General features: G+C 42.9%; 1 protein-coding gene across 7 annotated transcripts in view; it reads left to right on the top strand.

Annotated features, from left to right (window-relative positions):
* PAK3 (p21 (RAC1) activated kinase 3) overlaps positions 1-23,194 on the top strand; it is a 278,987-nt gene that overhangs the window by 80,303 nt on the left and 175,490 nt on the right. The gene's annotated exons all lie outside the window — the stretch shown is intronic.

The raw sequence follows: 23,194 nt of genomic DNA, 5'->3' as shown, positions 1-23,194 counted from the left end.
GCTATGATAGAACGGATGGAGATAAAATTATTTCTTCTTGCCAAGGCATCAGAGAGAATGGGGTATTTGAGCTTGAAAACTGAGTGGCAGAGACTCTTAGTGTCATAGGGTTTCAGAATAGAATGGATCAATGACAGCTTACAGTAGGTAATGAAACTTCACAGATATGGGACTTCAACTGGACTGTAAAAGGTGGTCAGGATTTGGATAGATAAAAAGGAAAGGCACTCTGAGCAAGTATAACCATATGGATATAGGTGTGGAGGCTGCTTCTGAGAATTGTCAAGAGCTGGCATGAACACTGAGAGTCCCAGAACAATGCTACCACATGGGCAGTGAGGGAGGGACTCATTCAGGTAGGTAGGATTAAGAAGAAAGCTATAAGATTACAGAGATTACAGCTACAGGATAATAGAGGTTAGCTGTGAGGTAGCATACCAGGGCTCTGAGAAAAGTGAGAAGGCTACTTTTAATTTGTAGTTTTGGCTTCCCTGTAGCTTCAAGAGCGCAAGGGTAGAAATATCCCAGGGAACAGACAGTGAAAGCCCTTCCCTAGGGTTGGGAGAAAAGCTGCTCATCCTCTATTGGCAATGTATTTCACTTGGCTACACTCAATTGAATTAACTCAGTTCTACCAGGAGCAGCAGACTGATGCCAAGAAAGGACTGAGTCACAGTGCCATTTCAAGCTGCCCTGTTCTCCTGCCTGGAATCTCAGCAAATCTGCATAGATGGCTTGATTGAGTAGGCCAATAGCCTCCCTGAGGGATCCCAGTTATTTCAGCTGCCCTTGATCTATTGATTGGCCTCTGATACCCTCCCTAAGGAAGTGAACAGCAATGAAGCCTTAAGAAGTTGCAGAGGAGGTAAGGTCCTCTTTGTCACATCCTCCTACTATGTTCTAGTCATTTTTCCACATCCATCAAGTGGATGGATGATATTGAGAAGGAAGCCTCCTTCCTCAAATCTTTACTAGTGTTTACTGAGGAGAAATTTTGTGTTGAAGTGAGGTAGGATTTATACGTGAGAATTATTGGGAATCTGTAGCAAGAAGGAAAGGTAAGACTGAAAAGACCTGGGAAGCTTAACTGAAAGTCTGCTTAGTTCAGCTCAACAATTGCCAAAGATCAGATTCCCATACTCCCCACCAAAATTTTCCTATGACACACAGTCGCTGTGGTTAGCTTAATCATGGAGTTCATTTGCCTTTAAGATTCCAAGAGGATTACATTTCCCTAGTTAAGTAGATGGATGAGTGGATGGATCAAGGGATTGGGATATGTGGATCATGGATGAATTGATGGAGAGATGCTGGTTATTTAGTTGAAGTGATGTTGGATGGATGGACAGATGGATTTATGGAAGGGTGGAGAGGAGAACACATGGATAGCAGAACTGCAAAAAGGGGAGAAATCTCAAACTGGTCTGCTAGTTTCTTAGGTAGACCTACCTTAAGACATCAGGAATATGACATCATGAAATAGTGCCATCAAATACTTCCTAGTCATTTCCCACTCCTTTTTAAAAAGTTTTAAATGTACCCAACAGTGGTATAAATGCTACATCTCAGTTTAATTTCAGTAAATTCAAATGACATTAATTCTCAATGTAAACATGATAGCAACATTACAAGTCAGTTTGCTGTCAGCTCTACTCTGCACTGTCATAGAATTTTGCAACTGGTGAACAATTAACTCCATAGAACCCAACCTCACCATTGACCCAACCAAACTGCAGAGTGCACTAGTTATGTGGCCAAAGCCGGTTGTTTGGAAGGACTTACCCATTGGAAACAAGTCATTTCCCTCATTATCATAAACACACCATGCATATGAACTCACTCCTGTCCTTGGGGATCTCACATTCTAATGTGAACAAAATAAGATATGTGCAACAGGGAACAAGAATACAGTAAGTGAGAGGACTAGATTGGAAGGAGGTAGAGAGGGCTAGGGGAGTCTAGAACAAGGAATGCTAAACTAGAGGAGGCTCAGAGAAGGCTTCTTATGGGAAGAAGTTACTGGAAATGCCCAGAGCTGACACAGCAAGATTAGTCTTCCTCCTTCGGAGAGAGGGAAGCAAATAAAGGACGTATTTGAGCAGAAAACAGAGCAGCAAAATACATTTTAACCTTTTCTGGTTGGAACTGGCTCGTTTATGTCATGCTTAATTACTGTAATGACTAATATCTGTGGCTGAATCTGTTCTGATTTCCAAACCAGATCAGAGGTGGCAGCAGCCTCTCCAATGTGGCAGATATTTGTTTGATTGTGTACTTGTCATTGTTTCTTTTCGCCTCCATTGCAATTGATGTCTTCATTTTCCCCAGTCTATTTTGATTTAGACTTTTCATAAGTGGTCAGAATATTCTCGTATTGCAACCTTATTTTCAGCTTTAGTTCTCTCTCTTCCTCTCAAAAGCAACAGTATTTACTAATCTTTAACTGAAATCTAGCTTTTTTTTCTTCAATTATGTATGTAGGCAGCAAATGATGGCAGTCTTAGTGGTGGTGGTGACTTTATCTCCAGTAGCAATCAGATATTTTTTTTTTTACCATTAGAGCTGCTTCCATTGTCTTGAAATATCATTTGTGGGTTTAGTGTTATGACACAGTGGGTAAGGGCACTGCTTGTAACATTGGCATCCCATTTAGGGTGCTAATTCAAGTCTCGACTGCTCTGCTTCTAATCTAGCTCCCTGCTACTGTGCCTGAGAGGGCTGTGGATGATGGGCCAAGTGCTTGACACAATGGAAGACCAGAATGGAGTTCCAATTTCCTGGCTTCAGCCTGGACAAGCCCCAGTCATTGCGGCCATTTGGGGAGTATACTAGCAGATGGGAGATATTCTCTCTCTCTCTCTCTCTCTCTCTGTCTGTCACTCTGTCTTTCAAATAAGTAAATAAATCTTTTAAAAAGAAATATAATTTGTGTGCATTAGTACTTCAAAATTATGGCAATTATGAGTCACACAACTTGTTTTACCCATTATGTCCCATTGGCCTAAATATAGGACACCTATAAAGACTTAAATTAAGCAATAAATATACCATTTATAGCAATTTTGAAATAAATATTATGTTGTTGAAAAATTACAGAATTAAAAACTTTGGATTTAATGGATTTTATGTTGAGGAAAGAACCATGTACCTGCATATGACTATATCGTAGTAATACAATCATTTAGTATTGTTGGTTTCCTTAGTAATCCTACATGTTTAATTTTGTATCATTAAAACCATTGTTCTGTAAGGAATCCAGAGGCTTCACAAAACATCATTAGGATCCACAGCACAAAAATTGTTATGAGGCCTTACTCTGCATATTTTCTGACTGCTTATTCTAGAAAGTGAAGAGTAACATGTTTCTGTTTGACCACCATGTTGACAGCGTTCATTCAGTAACTTTCTTAAGCTTGTAAACATTTCAATAAATACTCTCGAAGACCATTAAATCTGGGTTGCATTTGTGAAGCTACAGGAAAAAAGGACCATTTTGTGAACAATCCTGGTTTTCAGCCAGTCCTGATTCTTTAGATCACTAGATCTTTGGCTGCAAGATTATCCATACTATACTTATTGCTGCTGCTCCTGTTATTGTGTGGGTGCAGATAGAAATCGTTTGGGTAGCTCATAGTATTACCTTAACCATTCTCTGGTATATATATATATATATATATATATATATCCACAATATAGTTGTGCATATCAAATGAAGATAATGAAAAACAAAGGGAAGACTGCCCAGTGCTGAGCACAGACTAGGCAGGCACTCACAGACATTTGTTAGAAAAGAAAGTCGTGGAGGACATGTAAATTTCATCTGAGGGGCAATTTCCCTCCATTTCCCTTTCTCCTGATTGCTGAAGGGAAAGAAGGGGAGGGTGCAATTGGCTCAATTGTCAAGGAAATGAAGTAGTGTGGTTCAGCTCCCTGGTAACTCAGGCCCTAATGAGGTAGATTCTTAATGAGCCAGATCTTCCTCCTTGTCCTCTTCTTAAAGGGCTCTTCATGAGCTCATTGTCAGTTTCTGTCTCTCATGCTCACACACTTGTCTTCTTTCCCCTCATTACCAACCCACAGGAAGGTACACTTGCACGCACACACCCATCATTGTATGACTCACGCTGTGAATTTGAGACGTGCTATACATACATACAAAGTCCCATTGAGACTTGATTTATTATCACCAGATTTAGATATACTGGCCGTGAAACATCCAAACTATATAGTGAGAGCTCAATAGAGCTCACACATCTGTGCCTTCCCGCTGCACACACAGAGGCAACACACACACATTCTTCATGACCACAGTCCCCTACACATCAATGCCACACATTGCTGTGATGAGCCAAAACTTTACACCTATTGCCTACTTCTGTGAGAAGTGATATTTGTGAAACTACACATCTCTGGGGGACACACAATCCTAAAAGTGTTGTGCCTTCCTCTTGCCCTACCCCAGCCTTATCCCTACAAATCCAAACACACCGGCATTCACAGCACACAGGGTTGGGGTCCAGGACCTTGACCTCACTGGAACTGCAGGGATCTGCAAGGTCCCTCACTGATTGCACTCACCTTGCCATTACTGCTTCTGCCACAGTGAAAACTAACTTGCCCTGGCTTGTTTCTTGTTTGTATAGACACCCAAGCTGGTAAAGAAAGAATTTAGGTTAACACCCTTGATTAGCGTTCTCTCAGCATGTGGGAATTGAACTCCCTTGGAAATAGTTACAGGAGACACTGAGGTGTCTGCCACCCACGCTTTTTAAAGAAGATTCCCCGACACGAAATTAGCCATTTGAAAATTGAGCATAAGTGATTTCCATTTGGCTAATTGCTTTTAAGGAGTCTGTCAAAACCCCTCACTTACTCCAGCCCACACTCAGTTAGAAATTCCAAAATAGCACTGCTGTAGGGGCAGTGGCTAGGGAGCAGCTACTCTTGCTTGAGGCAGGCAGCCTGGTATGCTGGCTGGAGCCCTGTGGGAACTTTTTTAAAAAGATGTATTTATTTATTTGAAAGGCAGAGTTACAGATAGGCAGAGTTACAGACAGGCAGAGTTACAGAGAGACAGAGGCAGAGAGAGAGGTCTTCCATCTGTTGGTACACTTTCCAAATGGCTGCAATAGCTGGAACTGGGCTGATCCGAAGCCAGGAGCCAGGAGCTTCTTCTGGGTCTCCCACGTGGGTGCAGGGACCCAAGGACTTGGGCCATCTTCTACTGCCTTCCCAAGCCATAGTAGAGAGCTGGATCAGAAGTAGAGCAGCCGGGACTTGAACCAGTGCTCATATGGGATGCTGGCACTGCAGGCAGTGGCTTTACCTGCTACACCACAGGGCCAGCCTGGGAAATTTTTAGTGGCACCAAGCTTGAGCACTGGGCAATGCTGAATGACCAATGAAGGGAAATGGTCCTAGGACTACCTGTGTCACCACAGACCATGGCTGTCAGAGCTGCAGTGTAGGGGAAAGGTGAAACCAGAGTAAAAGGTGATCCATGGATTCACAGTCTCCTGGAGCTACAAAGCTCACCTAGATCTTTTCTTTCTAGTTCCTCAAGGGCTGTGCCATGGATTTTCTTTTCTTTTGTTTTTTAAGATTTTATTTATTTGAGAGAGAGAGTTACAGACAGTGAGAGGGAGAGACAGAGAGAAAGATCTTCCTTCCGTTGGTTCACTCCCCAGGTGGCTACAATGGATGGAGCTACACTAATCTGAAGCCAGGAGCCAGGTGCTTCCTCCTGGTCTCCCATGTGGGTGCAGGGGCCCAAGCACTTGGGCCATCCTCCACTGCCTTCCCGGGCCACAGCAGAGAGCTGGACTGGAAGAGGAGCAACCAGGACTAGAACCAGTGCCCCTATGGGATGCCGGCACTGCAGGCAGAGGATTAACCTACTGTGCCATGGTGCCGGCCCCATGGGTTTTTTTTTCTATGAATGAGCAGATCAGAAAGGCTGTGTTCATTTTCAATCACTATGTAACAAATCACTCCCAAACGTCTTGGCTTCAAACAGCACACATTTATTATTTCATGGTTTCTGTTTGTCAGGTAGGGTCTCCCTTGATCTTAGCCAAAAGGCAAAAAAGCTATGAATCAGGCAGGGTCTCATACAAGGCTGCATTCAGGGTATTGTTCAGGGCTGTAGTCCCCTCAGTGCTTAATTGAGAAAGGTTCTGCTTTTAAGCCCACTCATTTGGTTGCTGGGAGGATTCAGCTCCTTGTGGGTCTTGGACTGAGGGCTTCAATTCTTTGCTGGCTATTGGCCAGAGGCTCTCTTCAGTCCCTTGCCACATGGCCTCTCTAGTGTGGCAGCTTACTCCATCATGTTCAAGCCAAAAAGGCAATGGAGAAACAGTGCCAGCAAGATGAGTGTACCAGTCTTTGTAACCTAATCTCTGAAGTGGCATCCTATTACTTTGGCCATAATCTATTTCCTAGAAGCCTGTCACTAGGTCCAGCCCACATTTTATGGCTATGAATGGCAGAGGAGGGATCGCTGGGAACCATGTCAGATGCTGGAAAGCATTGGACTGGGAATCAGCAATCTTATTTTTGAAATTTAGCTCTGTTATTAGCTAGCTGTGAGAATTTGATCAATTTTTTAAGCTTTCTCTTTTTTAACTTTTCCTTATTATAGGATAGGGACTAATACTACTTATTATAAGGATGAAATAAAGTAAAAAGTATAAATGTACTCTGAAAAACTTTTAGTAATTATTATGTCTTTAGAGGGTGGAGGGTCCATCTTCCTATGTCCACTCAAGAGAATAGAGTATAATGTTTTAAACATAGGCTCTGGAGTTGAACGCATGGGTTCATTCTGAGCTTGGATATTAACTGTGTGGCCTTGGTCTTGTTACTTGATCACTCTAAGCATCCATTTGCCCATCTGTAAAATGGGAGTGATGACCGTATAAACCTTGCAGAGTCATAAAGAATCAGTGTTTCCAAAAACATTTAGCAGGGTAACTGAAACGCAATAAGAGTTCAATGAATTTCAGTTGTCAATTTTGTGATTTTGCAATTACATAGGGGTATTATCTCATGTACTTTTTAAAAAAATGATTTATTTGGGGGGACGCCATTGTAGTGTAGCAGGACAAGCCTATGCCTGCAGTGCCAGCATCCCATATGGGCGCCAGTTTGAGTCCCGGCTGTTCCACTTCCAATCCAGCTCTCTGCTATGACCTTGGGAAAAAGCAGAAGATGGCCCAAGTCCTTGGGCCCCTGCACCCATTTGGGAGAACCTGAAAGAAGTTTCTGGTTTCGGATTGGTTCAGCTCCGGCCATTGCAGCCATTTGGGGAGTCAAAGCAGCAGATGAAAGACTCTCTCTCTCTCTCTCTCTCTCTCTCTCTCTCTCCTCCCTCCCTCCCTCCCTCCATCCCTCTGTAACTCTGCCTATCAAAGGAATAATCTTTAAAATTGATTTATTTTTAAATTTATTTATTTATTTATTTATTTATACATGTGTTTTTGGAAGGCAGAAGGAAGATACAGGGATAAATCTTTTATCCCTTGATTCTCTCTCCAAATGCCTACAAATGCTAGGGCTTGATCAGTCTAAAGCCAGAAACTGAAACTCAATTCAGGTCTCCTATGTGAGTGTAAGGGATCCAACCACTCCAGCCATCATCTATGGCCTCCCAGCATGTGCATCAGCAAGGAAGTTGGAACTGAGACGGGGTCAGGACTGGAACTGAGGCACTATGATATAGGATGTGGATGCCCAAGCAGTGTCTTAACTGCTAGGCCAAATGTCCACCCCCTTAATTTATTTTTTTAAATTTTGGATTGTCATGGAATACTTGTTCATTTTACAGGGTATAGTGTATTGTTTCAACAGATATACAACACAAACCAATTAGTCCTTTCATTTCCTTTTTTGCAGATTGTAGTTACCCTGTTGTTCTGTGGAATATCAGAACGCATCACCTCCACAGATAACCCCCACCCCCATGCCCCCATCCTTCCCAGTCCCTAGTAATCACTATTTTATATTCATATAAACTTATATGCATATATTTTACCTTCCACATGTGAGAGAACATGTGGTGTTTGCCTTTCTGTGTCTGTGGGGAGCAACTCAGACTAGACTGTTACTGAAATTAAGACTTATTCTATGCATCTGCTCTCCCACAATATGGCGCTGGGAGAGGAGGAAACAGCTTCTACACAGCTGCCTCCAGTTCAACCAATAAACAGCAGGACCTGCTCCTGATTGGAGGAGAGCAGCGTACTCGGCGTGTGGGTAGCAGAGTTGGGATTGGTGGAAGAGAACTATAAAGGAGGAGAGAGACAACATGCACCAGGAACACCTGAGGAACATCTGAGCAGCCCCCGAGAGAGCCGGCCGGCGGTGTGCCGCTGCCCCGCAGAAGTGGGGAAAGTGGTAGGGCGAACCGCCCTTCCACGGAGGTGGAAGGGTCGGTAGCCAACCCGGGAAGAACCAGCAGCAAACCCGGGGAGGGCCGAGCAGACAAAAGAACAGCGCAGGGTCCTGTGTCGTTCCTCCACGAAGACGGGGAGCGACATAATGGTGCCGTGACTCGGATAGGGAACCTAGGAGGGAAGAAGTGGGAAAATACTGGAGAGAGAGACTAGCAAAGAGCCTAGGGGAAAGCCGGACGGAAAAGGTGCCAGAAGAAGCTATTGAAAGCCTAGGCATAGACTCGGATATGGACTATGGCGGGGAAGCTGGGAGAAATCTCTAAGGTTGAAAGCAAAAGTGAAACCTAGAAGAAACTTAGACTTGGATACGGACTGTGGGGAGAAGCCAGGAGAAATGAGAGGGGTATATTGTTGGAAGAAAAGTTAGGAAACATACCGGGTAGAGAAAAATGTTAGGGAGGATGAAGCCGCGGGGGCAGGCTGAGGTGGAGACGTAAGCCAGGTTGGAATCCTTCAGATTAGCCCGGGGAGAAAAAGACTGGAAGCCAAACCGAAAGGTGCAGACGTGAGCTAGGTTGAATTCGCCAGGTTAGCCCGGGGAACTTAGACTGAATACTGGTGGCGGAAACGTGAGCTAGGCTGTGTGACTTGCGGAAGCCGCCGCGTGCAGAGAGAGCGTGCGGGGCACGAACGGGGAGGGCGCACGAGGCGCAAGTAGAAAACGCGGGGCTAGCGTGAAGGCCGTGGTGCGGGCGCAAAGGGTGCGGAGACCGCGGAGCGCGCGAAGCCGGGAAGCCGCGCAGAGCCGGGAAGCTGCCGCTGGGCGAGGCGCCGAGAAGCAGCCTCGGGGCGGGTGCCGGGAAGCCGCGGGGATAAGAGAAATAGAAGTTTAGAAGTAAAATGAGAGAAATAGGAATGCTGGCAGATAGAAGTAAAATAAGAGAAATAGGAATGCCCGGAGATAGAGAAATAGAGAAAAATAAGGCCTCCCCACAACATGGCAATGAGAGAGCTTGGATTCGGTCTGCCTGATTAGTAAGACGATAAGCACCTGTAGGTGGCTGCAGGTCACCGAAGACAGGCACGTTATCAACACCAATAAGTCTCCCCACAAGACAGCAATGAGAGGGCTTGGATTCGGTTTGCCTGATTGATAGGGCTTGTAAGCACCTGCAGGCAGTTCTAGCAGAGCAGAGCATGCGCTGCAGGGCACCGAACACAGGCACGCATCAGCGCCTAAAAACCTCCTCACAACATGGCGAAGAGAGGACCCGGATTCGGTTTGCCTGATTGGTAGGGCTTGTAAGCACCTGTGGGCAACTCTAGCAAGCAGAGCAGAGTGTGTGCTGCAGGGCACCGAAGACAGGCACGTATCAAGGCCAAAAATAAAAAGAAAGGGGGAATTGTGGGGAGCAACTCGGACTAGACTGTTACTGAAATTAAGACTTATTCTATGCATCTGCTCTCCCACAATATGGCGCTGGGAGAGGAGGAAACAGCTTCTACACAGCTGCCTCCAGTTCAACCAATAAACAGCAGGACCTGCTCCTGATTGGAGGAGAGCAGCGTACTCGGCGTGTGGGTAGCAGAGTTGGGATTGGTGGAAGAGGACTATAAAGGAGGAGAGAGACAACATGCACCAGGAACACCTGAGGAACATCTGAGCAGCCCCCGAGAGAGCCGGCCGGTGGTTTGCCGCTCCCCCGCGGAAGTGGGGAAAGTGGTAGGGCGAACCGCCCTTCCACGGAGGTGGAAGGGTCGGTAGCCAACCCGGGAAGAACCAGCAGCAAACCCGGGGAGGGCCGAGCAGACGAAAGAACAATGCAGGGTCCTGTGTCATTCCTCCACGAAGACGGGGAGCGACATGTGCCTACCTCATTTCACTTAATATAATGACCTCCAGTTCCATTCATTTTGTTGCACATGTCAGGATTTTTTTTTATAGCTGAGTAGTATTCCAGTGTGTGTATATACCACATTCTCTTTATGCATTCATCCATTGAGGCATGTTCACCTATAAATTCAGTCGTGATTTGAATTTGCAAGTAGAATGATCATTGATGATGTTACTTAGATGGGTTCCCTATCTTGGCTATTGTGAATAAGTCTGACAGTGAACATGGGAGTGTTTATGTGTTTTTAAAAAATAATCCCACAGTTTCATTCCTTGAAGTACTCCAGTGTCATCACCCCAGCAGAGCTGAGCTTTCTCTCTCTCTCTCTCTCTCTCTCTCTCAATTTCAAGCTCTCATCTCCTCTCCCCCTTCCATACACACAAACACACAAGTTCATGCATACAATTCTACTCCAAATTCCCACTTCTGTATTTTGTTTATTTCTCTATTTTCCTTTCCATGAAGATAACAGGTAGACAGTGAAATTGAAGGATAGCTTATTTTCTGGAAAATAGTGATAGTAACCTACTTGATGGGCTAAACTATGTCCAAAGGGAGAGCACAGCAGGGAGAAAGAGGGAGAGAGAGAGACAGAGATGAGAGAGAGAGAGAGAGAGTGAAAGAGAGAGCGCGCACACGTGAGCGAGTCCACAGGAGATTTTTTTTTAAAAATGACCCTGAGAGAGTACTCAAACAGTATATTTCACTTTGTGTTTCTATGGGGGTACAAACTGTTGAAATCTTTACTTAATGTATACTAAACTGATCTTATGTAAAAAAAAAAGAAGAAGAAGAAGAAATTATCAATTCCCAACTTGACTCTCACTGGGATTAAACATGACAATAGGTCTGATCTGATTTCATCATCATTTAAAAAATCATCTATTATTTTTCACTTTATGTTTCTGTGTGGGAGCAAACTGTTGAAATCTTTACTTAATGTATGCTAAACTGATCTTCTGTATATAAAGAGAATCGAAAATGAATCCTCATGTGAATGGAAGGGGAGAGGGAGTGGGAAAGGGGAGGGTTGCGGGTGGGAGGGACGTTATGGGGGGTAGCCATTGTAATCCATAAGCCGTACTTTGGAAATTTATATTCATTAAATAAAAGTTAAAAAAAATGACCCTGAGAGCCAACAGAAATCACCTTGGGTTTTTTGTTTTGTTTTGTTTTGCTTTAAAGATTTATTTATTTATTTGAAAGTCAGAGTTGCACAGAGAGGGAAGGAGAGGAAGAGAGAAAGAGGTCTTCCATTCGCTGGTTCACTCTCCAATTGGCTGCAATGGCCAGAGCTGCACCAATCCGAAGCCAGGATCCAGGAGCCTCCTCTGGGTCTCCCACATGGGTGCAGGGGCCCAAGGACTTGGGCCATCTTCTACTGGTATCCCAGGCCATGGCAGAGAGCTGGATCGAAAGTGGAGCAGCCAGGTCTCGAACCAGTGCCCACATGGGATGCTGGCACTGGAGGCAGCAGCTTTACCTGCTAAGCCATAGCGCTGGCCCAGAAATCACCTTGCACAAGCAAATGATCACTGCTAAATGCTTTGATGACCATATTGTCATCACTATACTTCTCCACTTCTTCTTCTTCTTCTTTTTTTTTTTTTTTGACAGGCAGAGTGGACAGTGAGAGAGAGAGAGAGACAGAGAGAAAGGTCTTCCTTTTCCATTGGTTCACCCCCCAATGGCTGCTGCGGCCGGCGCACAGCACTGATCCAAAGCCGGGAGCCAGGGGCTTCTCCTGGTCTCCCATGTGGGTGCAGGGCCCAAGGACCTGGGCCATCCTCCACTGCACTCCCGGGCCACAGCAGAGAGCTGGACAGGAAGAGGAGCAACCGGGACAGAATCTGGTGCCCCGACTGGGACTAGAACCCGGTGTGCCGGTGCCACAGGCGGAGGATTAGCCTAGTGAGCCGCGGCACCGGGCTCTCCACTTCTTTTTTATTTTCGTTTTTCATAATATATATTTTCTTTTTTTCCCAAAGAAACTTTTTATTTAAGGGATATAAAATTTGTAAGTAGAACTTTAGGAATATAGTGATTATTCCCACCCACACTCCCACCCTCCACCTCCTCCCTCTCCCATTCCCAGTCTCATTCTGCATTAATGTTCATTTTCAATTAACTTTGTACACAGAAGACCGACTCTATACTAAGTAAAGATTTCAACAATTTGTACACATACACACACACACACACAACTGAGAACAAGTTTTAGAGTTAACTTTCATAATACAACCCTTTGAGGACAGGGTTCCTGCATGGGAAGTTAGTGCACAGTGACTCCTGTTGTTAATTTAACAATTAACTCTCTTATGTATGACGTCAGTGATCACCCGAGGCTCTTGATATGAGCTGCCTAGGCTATGGAAGCCTTTTGAATCCACACACTCTGTCAATATTTAGACAGGGCCATAAGCAAAGTGGAAGTTCTCTCCCTTCAGAGAAAAGCACATCCTTCTTTGATGGCCACTTCTTTCTGACAATGTGTAAAATCCAGCTTTTACAAAACTTCGTTGGCTTATTTTTTAGACAATCTCTTTATTACTCCATAAATGCTTCTGTTTCAATCCCTTAGTAATTTCTCAGGTGTGGGCAAGTAGATTACAAGGGGGCAACAGGTGAGCTTGCTGTCACCAGTCACCAATTATGTACAGGATGACAATTTGTACATCTTATCTGAGGTGCTGCACACCCTAAATTGACCTTGACAGCTGTGCCAGCACTGGCAGTGTAATGGACAAAAACTCTTTACTGATGGGAAAGAGACTTAGGTTCTAATTTCACCTTTACTGCTAACAAACCAAAAAACTTTAGGCAAAATTGCCCTTCTTTGAGCCCACTTCCACATCTTTTCAATAGAAATGATATTATCTGCTCTGTTATCCTTATAGCCTTCTTGAGAGGCTCAAATAAGATGTCAAGAAAGCGTCCCCAAACACACACAGTGCTGTGCTGATGTAGGTAGTTGTGGTCAACAAGGGCCAAGGATTATGCCTCTTGTTTCAACTGTTGCACTCTGCAGGGACTCTCCCAAATCTCTAAGCTTCAGTTTATTCACTATTAAGTAGCCACCGCGATGCCCAGAGGGAGTTGTAGCCAGTTGGCTGGATTTTTCCAAACCACCTGTTATCCTTTACTGTGGGTAGCTGACCCCATGCTGGGGTGCTTGGCGTGAGAACATGATGAAAGTGGTATAGTGTGCCAGCAGGCAGAGGCTGTGGTCACGACTGTGAGACACTATCAGCTGGATATTTTCAGGATTTCCTAGAGAGAGAAAGAAATATTTTAAAAATAGAATTTTAAGTGCTGTGCAACTACAAGGTATTACATTTTAGCCCCTTCCATTTATTATTGTCACTCTATATAGGACATCATGTTACATTCTTTACATGTTGCATAACATTGTATAAAATTCTATCTTCTCTTCAGCCATTAAGAGAAGTATTAAATAGGTGAGACAATTGATGTGCAGAGAGAAAGTTTGGGTAGGTTTGTCAATATTAGACAGCTTTTACTTGGCGACACCTCACTTCAAATTTAAGATCATTTTGAGAGGTAGATACTATTAGGTCTAGTTTACAAGTCAGGAGACTGAAACAGAGATATAAACAACTTCCACAAAACCAAAGGACCAGTCACTGGAAGAGCCTTCCACAAAAGCTTATTATCTGTAAAATATAAAATACAGAGCTCAGTCTCCCAGGGTATTGCAAGATCCATCAGTTAATCAATGTCCAGACAGCCATTTCTTAAATACCTACTCAGTACAGGGAGCTTTCTGAAGGTGGTGGCCCTGGACATAGACCATACTTCAGTCAAGACATGGTTAAGCTTGATTGTCCACGGATGTGTGCTGAGTACCTATTAAGGAGGTAGTTTAAGGCCTGTGGCACAGACCATACATATCTGCTTTCTCAAACAGACCCAACGCAAGCCATTATATATCATAGGGCCTAAAAACTCTTCTTTTTCAGTATTAAAAATTCTGATTACATCCATAACAGGGTATCTATAGGTATTCATAAGTCTTTTCTCTTTCAACAAGGGCTCACAAGTTACCTTACTTTCCTGTGAATATTAGCAAAGCCTGAAATATACTAATTATAAGGCTAGGCTTTTTTTTTGTTGTTTTTTGAAGTATCTGCATTCAAATTCAAGCTCTGAAACTTCTAGATGTTTCACTGTTGACAATTATTTGACCTTGACTCCCATTTCTGTGAAATGAAGATTATAGAAGTGTGTACTTCACAGGGTAGAGGTGGTTCTGAAAGGTACATGAGATAATATATGCGAAGTATCAGGCACAGAATAGATAATCATGCATCAAACAGTAGCTACAATTATTATCAATAATAATTTCTTGTGCATTGGGAGTAGAGAAACAAGGATCAGAGTTCTGCAGCATGAGGGCTGTAGCATGAAAGGCATTGATTGTGAAGCCCTAACACATAGATTCAAATTCAAATTTGATTATCAATTCCTACTGTCTTTGGAAGCATTCCTTTCTTTTTGTGGGCCTGATATTTTGACATTAAGTGCCCTGGCATCCTCTGCTCACTTGGACTGCAGTACTAGTCCCAGCATTGTTGCAGTAGCAATAGCTCCCACATCCTGATCTCCCTTGCAGTCAAGCATGGAAAAGACCTTCCTGAAGTCAAGTATAATGTTACCCTTGAGACTTCAAGTGGAGTAGGTACTAGGATCGAAGAAGTCCAAGTTACAAGAAGGTAGAAAGTGCTTTTCATAGTGCAGTGATTAAAGTGCATAGAGACAGAAGCCCCATTTCCTGAGTCAGGCTATGACACATACTAGCTGAGTGACCATGGGCAAGTATTTTAGTTTCTCTGACACACAGCTTCCTCACTTGTAACACAGCATTAATTACAGGGCTACCATAAAGGTTAAGTCATTCAGTATTTGTAATTTGCTCAGACAATATTTGACATATATGAAGCACAACATAAGAAGTTTTAAGAGCCAGTGTTGTGGCTCAGTGGGTTAAACCGCTACTTGAGATGCCTCTATCCAATATTGGTTCAAGTGTTGGCTCATCTGCTTGTGATTCAGCTTCCTGGTAATGTGCCTGGCACCCATGTGTTGTGGAGACTGGGGAGTGGGAGATTTTCTCTCTCTCTCTCTCTCTCTCTCTCTCTCTCTCTCTCTCTCTCTCTCCAGATCTGCCTTTCAAATAAATAAATAAATAAATAGATCTTTTTAACAATTAGTTTTTGAGTTACAAAATGCATACAATGGAGAGCTCACTAACTACTGGAGGATATTCTTTGATGAATAGTGAGTTCCTTTTTGCTCTCAGGACACAAGTACAAGATGGTGGTGTTAAATATATTCAAGCAACAAGAGAAGATTTGACAAGTTGGATTTTTCCATCACTGCTGTGACTTGCCTTCCAAAGTTATCCAGCCAGTCAGTAGCAAGACAGACTTAGGATAAATCCCAGGTTAAGCCAGAACTTTATACATTAGAGTTTGTTTTTTCCTATGCCACTCTCCGTCTGATTTAAGCTTGTGTTTCCTTGGATGACATTTTAAAATTGATCCATGAAATTCAGAGGTGTAAAGGGCAGGCTCCACCAGCCCCCCTTCCCTTGCTCACAAAGCAGCTATTACTTTGAAAGCCAGTTTACCTTCTGCCTCCTTGTCAGATCCTGGACAAATGTGATTGACAAGAGGCTTTTGGTGAAATTGTTTCATTAATGTGCTGGATGTCACTTAGTGATTTGTAGTCTCCCTATTTGTGATGTCCCTATTTCTGTTAAATGAGAGGAATTATCATGTCATAAAATTGATGCCATCAGCTTGTCAGTTTTATATCTGACCTAGCTGTACCTACATCTGCCACTTGACTTTAGCCTCTTACTTGGGCAGAGAATAGCATCCATTCATCCACTCTCCACCACCTGTCACTCTCACTAAAGACCAGAAGAAGTTGGCCTCCAGGTGAGGTTGCTCAGTGATAGGCTGGGAGAGAAAGTGCTGGAGTTACTCCAAGCTCAGCAGACTGGCTGATGCTTTAATAGACCATGCAGACAAAGGGCAGTGAGAGAACTAGGGCAGAAATAATTTCTTACTTGGAGAACCACACTAGACTGCAGCCCACACAGAGGCGGCTTCCTGAATGATTAGATGTAGTGTCAATGTATCCAGCCCTTACCTAGCTACAATCCAAGGCAGGAACACAAAGCAAGGTATAAGCGGGTAGGGGAATGAATCTCCCTAAAGTAGTTACACCCATGGGGAGCCCTGTGGCTCAGGAGGGGTCCTGTGAAGTACATAATACCTAGGGTCTTGACTGAGGCAAGCCGGCCAACCCTGAAAATCCAGGTGAAATTCTGCATGTTAGATAAGAGATGGGATCTCCTAGGGCAGGGTTGGAGAAAGTGCAGCCTGAAGGCCATAACAATTTGGTGTGGCCCTATCCAGGCAACTTCAGGTGGGACATGAAATTCAATACATCTATATAGCAGGCTAATTTTTAATTTGGTGATTTTGTATGGCCCTTGGCAGTAAAAGAGTCCTCTACCCCTGTCCCTAGGGGAGCAAACTCTAGGGGTTTTTAACGACCCTAGGAAAAGTAGGTGCAGTAAAACATGTGTCTCCAAGACACCAGCAGAGTAATGGAAGGTGAGACTTTGCCTGTGCTAGAAGACTCAACTTAATTCCAGAGAGAATGCCACTCAGCAAATGCAAATATGGCCTTGGAATCAGAGAGACCTGGATTCATGTCCATACTTAGCTCACTTCTGTTCAACGAGTTACTTAACCTCTCCAAGCCTCAATTTCCTCTGCCCTAAAATAAAGAAGGTAATAAAAGTCCTTGATTCATTGGATGCTTGTGAGAATTGCATAATATAAAACATAGCTAAAGTAGTTAGCACATTTAGGCAAAAATTAAGTACCCACTACATATTAATTATAAACATCATCATCATTATAGATCAATTATAAGAACAATATAACTATGAAAGAAAATATATATGCATTTCATATGCTATTGAATGTGAGCTGTGTTTCACAATCCAACCATGTTAAAAAGAGAAGAAATAAAAGTGATGTGACACAGTGGTAAAGAATTTCATCAAATTGTGGTTCATTCACCTAGCTCTGCCACCTGTTATTCCCTGTGTCTGGGTAAATCACTTAGTCTCTTAAGGTTCATAGGACCAACCATGCTGGATTTTGTGAGAAGTGAGGAAACTCCCATGAAGTGCTTAGTGTTGTTCCCTGCATAATATGAACTAAGATTTCTTTCTGGTTATTTTCTTTTTTAAAGATTTATTTATTTATTTGAAAGTCAGAGTTACACAGAGAGAGGAGAGGTAGAGAGAGAGAGGTCTTCCATCTGCTGGTTCTCTCCCTAGATGGCTGCAACAGTTGGAGCTGAGCCTATCCAAAGCTAGGAGCTAGGAACTTTTTCTGGGTCTCCCACACAGCTGCAGGGGCCCAAGGCCTTGGGCCATCTACCACTACTTTCCCAGGCCACAGCAGAGAGCAGAGAATTCTGAGGAAGGATTCTGAGGAAGGAACCCTGAACTACTGCATGCCATTAGCCTTGCCTGTGTCCAAGATCTCAGCTTCTCACTGCCAGGTGTTAGCAAGGACTATAAAGGAAAGGTTGCATTTATTTTATATCCCAAGGCTACAAAGGGAAGGTTGCATTTATTTTATATCCCAAGACTACAAAGGAAAGGTTGCATTTATTTTATATCCCAGGACTATAAAGGAAAGGTTGCATCTATTTTATATCCTTTCAGTTCCATGTTCTGATTTGTTTTGAATCAGTTATAGTTTAGTTGAATAACTACTCAACCAACCTGCAATCCACTTGCAGGTAGATATATATTATCATATATATCAAAATAAATAGAAGAAAGGACATTGAAGGTTCTCAACACACAAAAGAAAATCCTAATTAGCATATTTTGATCATTACATATCATATATAGTATCAATTTATCATGTTTTATCCCATAAATGTTTATAATTATTATGTGCCCATTACAAATAAAAACATTTAAAGGCTGAAAATAGAGGATGTAATAGTTTTTAAACCATACTTTTACTCTGCTCATGAATAATATCATATCTTAGAATAGTTTGATTCCATTTTTTAAAGCATAGTAAGCTTCGTTTTATAGCCCTTCTCTGATATGTCTAATATCTAAAGACTTTTCAAGGTCTGTTTCTATTGTTTGCTTTTTCTGCAAGTTCCTGGACTTGGTGTCTTATTTCTTTGTGTTATCTTCATATGCTCGTCATTGTATCTGAAAAACTGTTTGTAGGAGTAATTTGAAGCCCAAGATAAAGTAATATTTCTTCAGTGAGAAAGAATGTGTATTTGCCTTGGCTGGGATCCTGGAGCACTGCTAGTCTAGGGCCATCTTAAGTTTAAAACTTGAGTTTTGATGGACAGTATAAACTCAGGTTGTAAGTCCACTGATTAATGTGTGGCTCATCCTTATCCTGAAGGTATTATCATCTGGAGTCCTATCATTCTGTAGAGAGCGCTTCCTACCAGACTTCTTCCTATTGTCTCTGACGTTTGATTTCTGTTCCCTTTGACTCACAAGGCTTTCAGCAAAAAAAGTTCAAATTTGTTGGCATTGAAAAATGCCCTTAGGGCAAAAGCAACTCGCTCCATGGTTATTAGACTCTCTAGGTTCCTGTTATCATTTTGTTTTTGTCCCACATTTACTACTTAGTTCTTTATTGTTTTAGGAATATATATATATATACACATTATATTTTGTAGATGAGAAAAGTTCTTTAAATCCCTTGCCCAGAGCCACGTACTGAGTTGGTGATGGAGCTAGAAGGGGGACCCAGGTTTCCACAGTGTGTCAGTATCACATTATCTAACAATATAGAAGTGTATTTCCCACTGTGCTAATTCCTACTTTTGCCACATACTGGGAGGGCTGTCATTGGTCTCCCACTATTCCTTATACCTTCTCATCATTTTATTGTCTTCTCCAAATGAAAATGCTTTATTCGTTTCATCTTTAATTATCTTGCTTTGTGTAGGGAAACCCTAGAAAAAGATTTGCCAACTTATCTAGAGCAGTATTGCAGTATTGTCAAGATATCTATAGCCTATTTTAAAAATACTTTTATTTGAGGGAGGGAGGGAGAGAAAGGGGGTGGCAGTGCTGTGGAATAGTAGATTAAGCCTCCTTCTGCAGTGCCAGAATCCCATATAGGTGCCAGTTCATGTCCCAGCTGCTCCACTTTGGATCCAGCTCCCTGCTGATGGCTGAGAAAGCAGTGGAAGATAGCCTAACTGCTTGGGTCCCCCCACCCACATGGGAAACCCAGAAGAAGTTCCTGGCTCCTGGCTTCAGATCGGCTCAGTTGCAGTCATTGTGGCCATTTGGGGAGTGGATATGACTCTCCTTTTTAAATAAATAAATAAACTGAGAGAGAGAGAGAGAGAGCGAGAGAGAGCGAGAGCCCTCCCATCCACTGATTCATTCTCCAAATGCCTGGAATTGCTGGGACTGGACCAAGGTGGAATCTGGAAACTGGGAACTCAATTCAGGTCTCCCATGTGGGTGGCAGGAACCCAATTACTTGAGCCATCACTGCTGCCTTCCAAGGTGCACATTAGCAGGAAGCTGGAGTCAGAAGCAGAGCTGGGACCCAAACCCAAGGGCTCCATTATGGGACACAGGTGTTTTAACTAGCATATTTTTTGTATTTTTAAATGATTTATTTATTTGAAAAGCAGAATTAACAGAGAGAGGCAGAGACAGAAATATCTTCCATTTTCTGATCTACCTCTTCTGGCTGGGGCTAAGCCAGGCCAAAATCATGAGCCTGGAAATCCATAGATCTCCCATGTCAGAGGCAGGATTCCAAGGGCCTGGGCCATCTTCTGTTGCTTTCCCAGGTCATTAGCAGGGTGCTGGATTGGAAACAGAGCAGCCTGGACTTCAACCAGCACTCATATGGGATGCTGGCATCCCAGATGGCAGCTTAACCTATTGCACCACAAGGCTGGCCCCTTAACCAATATCTTAACTGCTGGGCCAAATGCCCATCCCAGTTCCTAGCCTTTTCCCTTCCTTGTGCCCAAGTACCCTGGCCATTTCCTGGATGTTGCCTTTAAAACATGGCAATGGGGCCTCAAAGAAAATACACAGGTGCCTTTTTGACTACTTTGGTGGCCTGATTACCATTACTGGTGAACAAAGTTTCCTCTGTTATCTTCCATTGCCCCCTACAATATAGTAGCAGTTCTTCAGGTGCAAGTTTGGAGAACCAATGTACCAAAGTTCCAGAGTGCTTTTACACATGAGTGTTAATTTTACCATCTGTGTCATCATCTGCGACTACTAGAAGTTGATCTTGGAATGTGTTCAAGAAGTTTAGGAGAACAGAAACTACAAGAAAACCTGCAATTTTGAAGTTGCCTACCCAAGCCAGATCATTGAGCTTGTGAACCTGAAGTTTTAGGCTAGTGGGGGAAAGATAGCATAGAAGACTTGGAAACGCCGGGGAGATGGAAATTTCAGGCTGTACCATGCAACCTGAAAGCTTACAGTGGCTCACACAGATTTTGCAAGGGAAATCTAGTAGCCAGATACCCCAACAGGCCTTCACAGACCTTTCTGCCTTTCCCACCCTCTCTAATGAAATAGATTCCCATCCTCGAATTTAGACACTGTTAGCTATTCTTCCCAAGGATCCTTGACAGATGCTACAGGTATAATCAAGCACAGGTGTCTGGAAAGAGGCCAACAAGGGCAAGCAATGGGAAAATGCCCAAAATGTATAGGAAATTATTGTGGATATCAGTTTGAAATCACTAAGGTGGTTTAACACTAGTGAAAGGAAGAACCACACTGCTAACACTTTCCACTCTGTTATGGGCATATACTTCCAGGTGGCCAGAGTTATTTTAGATTTTATTTTCAACAGCTATATTTTCTGGCATTTTGAGCACAGTATTTCTATTGATATTGGAAAATAATGATGGATAATTTAACATACAGTTAGGGATTTCTTTTTTTTTAATTTTTATTTAATGAATATAAATTTCCAAAGTACAGCTTATGGATTACAATGGCTTCCCCCCCATAACGTCCCTCCCACCCGCAACCCTCCCCTTTCCCACTCCCTCTCCCCTTCCATTCACATCAAGATTCATTTTCGATTCTCTTTATATACAGAAGATCAGTTTAGCATACATTAAGTAAAGATTTCAACAGTTTGCTCCCACACAGAAACATAAAGTAAAAAATACTGATTGAGTACTAGTTATAGCATTCAATCTCAATGTACAGCACACTAAGGACAAAGATCCTACATGAGGAGTAAGTGCGCAGTGACTCCTGTTGTTGACTTAACAAATTGACACTCTTGTTTATGGCATCAGTAATCAACCTAGGCTCTTGTCATGAGCTGCCAAGGCTATGGAAGCCCCCTGGGTTCACTGACTCTGAGAATTTTTAGACAAGGCCATGGTCAAAGTGGAAGTTCTCTCCTCCCTTCAGAGAAAGGTACCTCCGTCTTTGATGGCCCGTTCTTTCTACTGGGATCTCACTTGCAGAGATCTTTCATTTAGTTTTTTTTTTTTTCCCCAGAGTGTCTTGGCTTTCCATGCCTGAAATACTCTCATGGGCTTTTCAGCCAGATCCGCATGCCTTAAGGGCTGATTCTGAGGCCAGAGTGCCGTTTAGGACATCTGCCATTCTATGGGTCTGCTGTGTATCTCATTTCCCATGTTGGATCATTCTCTCCATTTTTTATTCAATCAGCTAGTATTTGCAGATACTATTCTTATTTATGTGATCCCTTTGGTTCTTAGTCCTATCCTTATGATCAGTTGTGAATAGAAATTGATCACTGGGACTAGTGAGATGGCATTGGTACATGCCACCTTGATGGGATTGAATTGGAATCCCCTGGTATGTTTCTAACTCTACCGTTTGAGGTAAGTCAGCTTGAGCATGTCCCGAATTGCACATCTCTTCCCTCTCTTATTCCCACTCTTATATTTAACAGTGATCACTTTTCAGTTAAGTTTCAGCACTTAAGAAGAATTGTGTATTGATTACAGTATTCAACCAAAAGTATTAAGTAGAACAAACAAAAAAAATACTAAGAGGGATAACATATCAATTTTCTCATCAACAGTCTGGGTGATTTCTTTATCATTTAAATAAGAGATTTTGCTATTTCTTCACATACAATGTGATAGCACTTAATGTCTGATGTTTGTTTTCCCAAGATAACGAGAAGAAAGCTAATAGGAAAGTTGAGAAAGGAAATTAATTGGAAAGTTGGATTCATGAAACAGAAGTTGAATACATCCCGTTAATCAAGGGTAACTTTTCTTACCAGCAGTCACGCCTGGTCACACACCTCTAGCTATAGATGCTCTATTGTAATGAGCCACACTTAGCTTCCTCTAGGAAGTCAGGGTATGAGGAGTCAAGACAACTCTGTCTATGGCTGGTTTTGCTCCATCTAACCTGCTGTTTCCATGGGCTAGGGCTGAGTAGGCAACTCTCAGTTTCCTTGGTGATGCTCATCTGGAGTTCTAGTGGGCAGAACTTTTCAACACTAATCACCTTTCTTTGACCCTGCTTCTGGGCTTTTGTTTCTGCCGTTGCTATGCCACCAAGTACAGATAACCTAGCCATCTCATTTACTGATCTAAGTTTCACTCTGTAACCTCATCCCTTATTGTTAACAAGGGCCAACCCTGGCTGACATGCTCAATGACAGCCTTTTCTGATGGTTACAGAGAAAGCTGTATGAGAACTGAGCCTTGGCAAGGCAAAAGGATCAGATGCATACTACTTTCTGGGCACTGTTCTGGGTGCTATACATGCATTAACTATATTCATTTACTGTCAGCAAAAGGAAGAGTAGAAGT

The sequence above is a fragment of the Oryctolagus cuniculus genome, chromosome X, assembly GCF_964237555.1.
Source record: "Oryctolagus cuniculus chromosome X, mOryCun1.1, whole genome shotgun sequence".
Classification (NCBI taxonomy): Eukaryota; Metazoa; Chordata; class Mammalia; order Lagomorpha; family Leporidae; genus Oryctolagus; species Oryctolagus cuniculus.
Note: the sequence above shows the minus strand (reverse complement) of the source record. Positions and strands in the feature narration are given on the sequence as shown.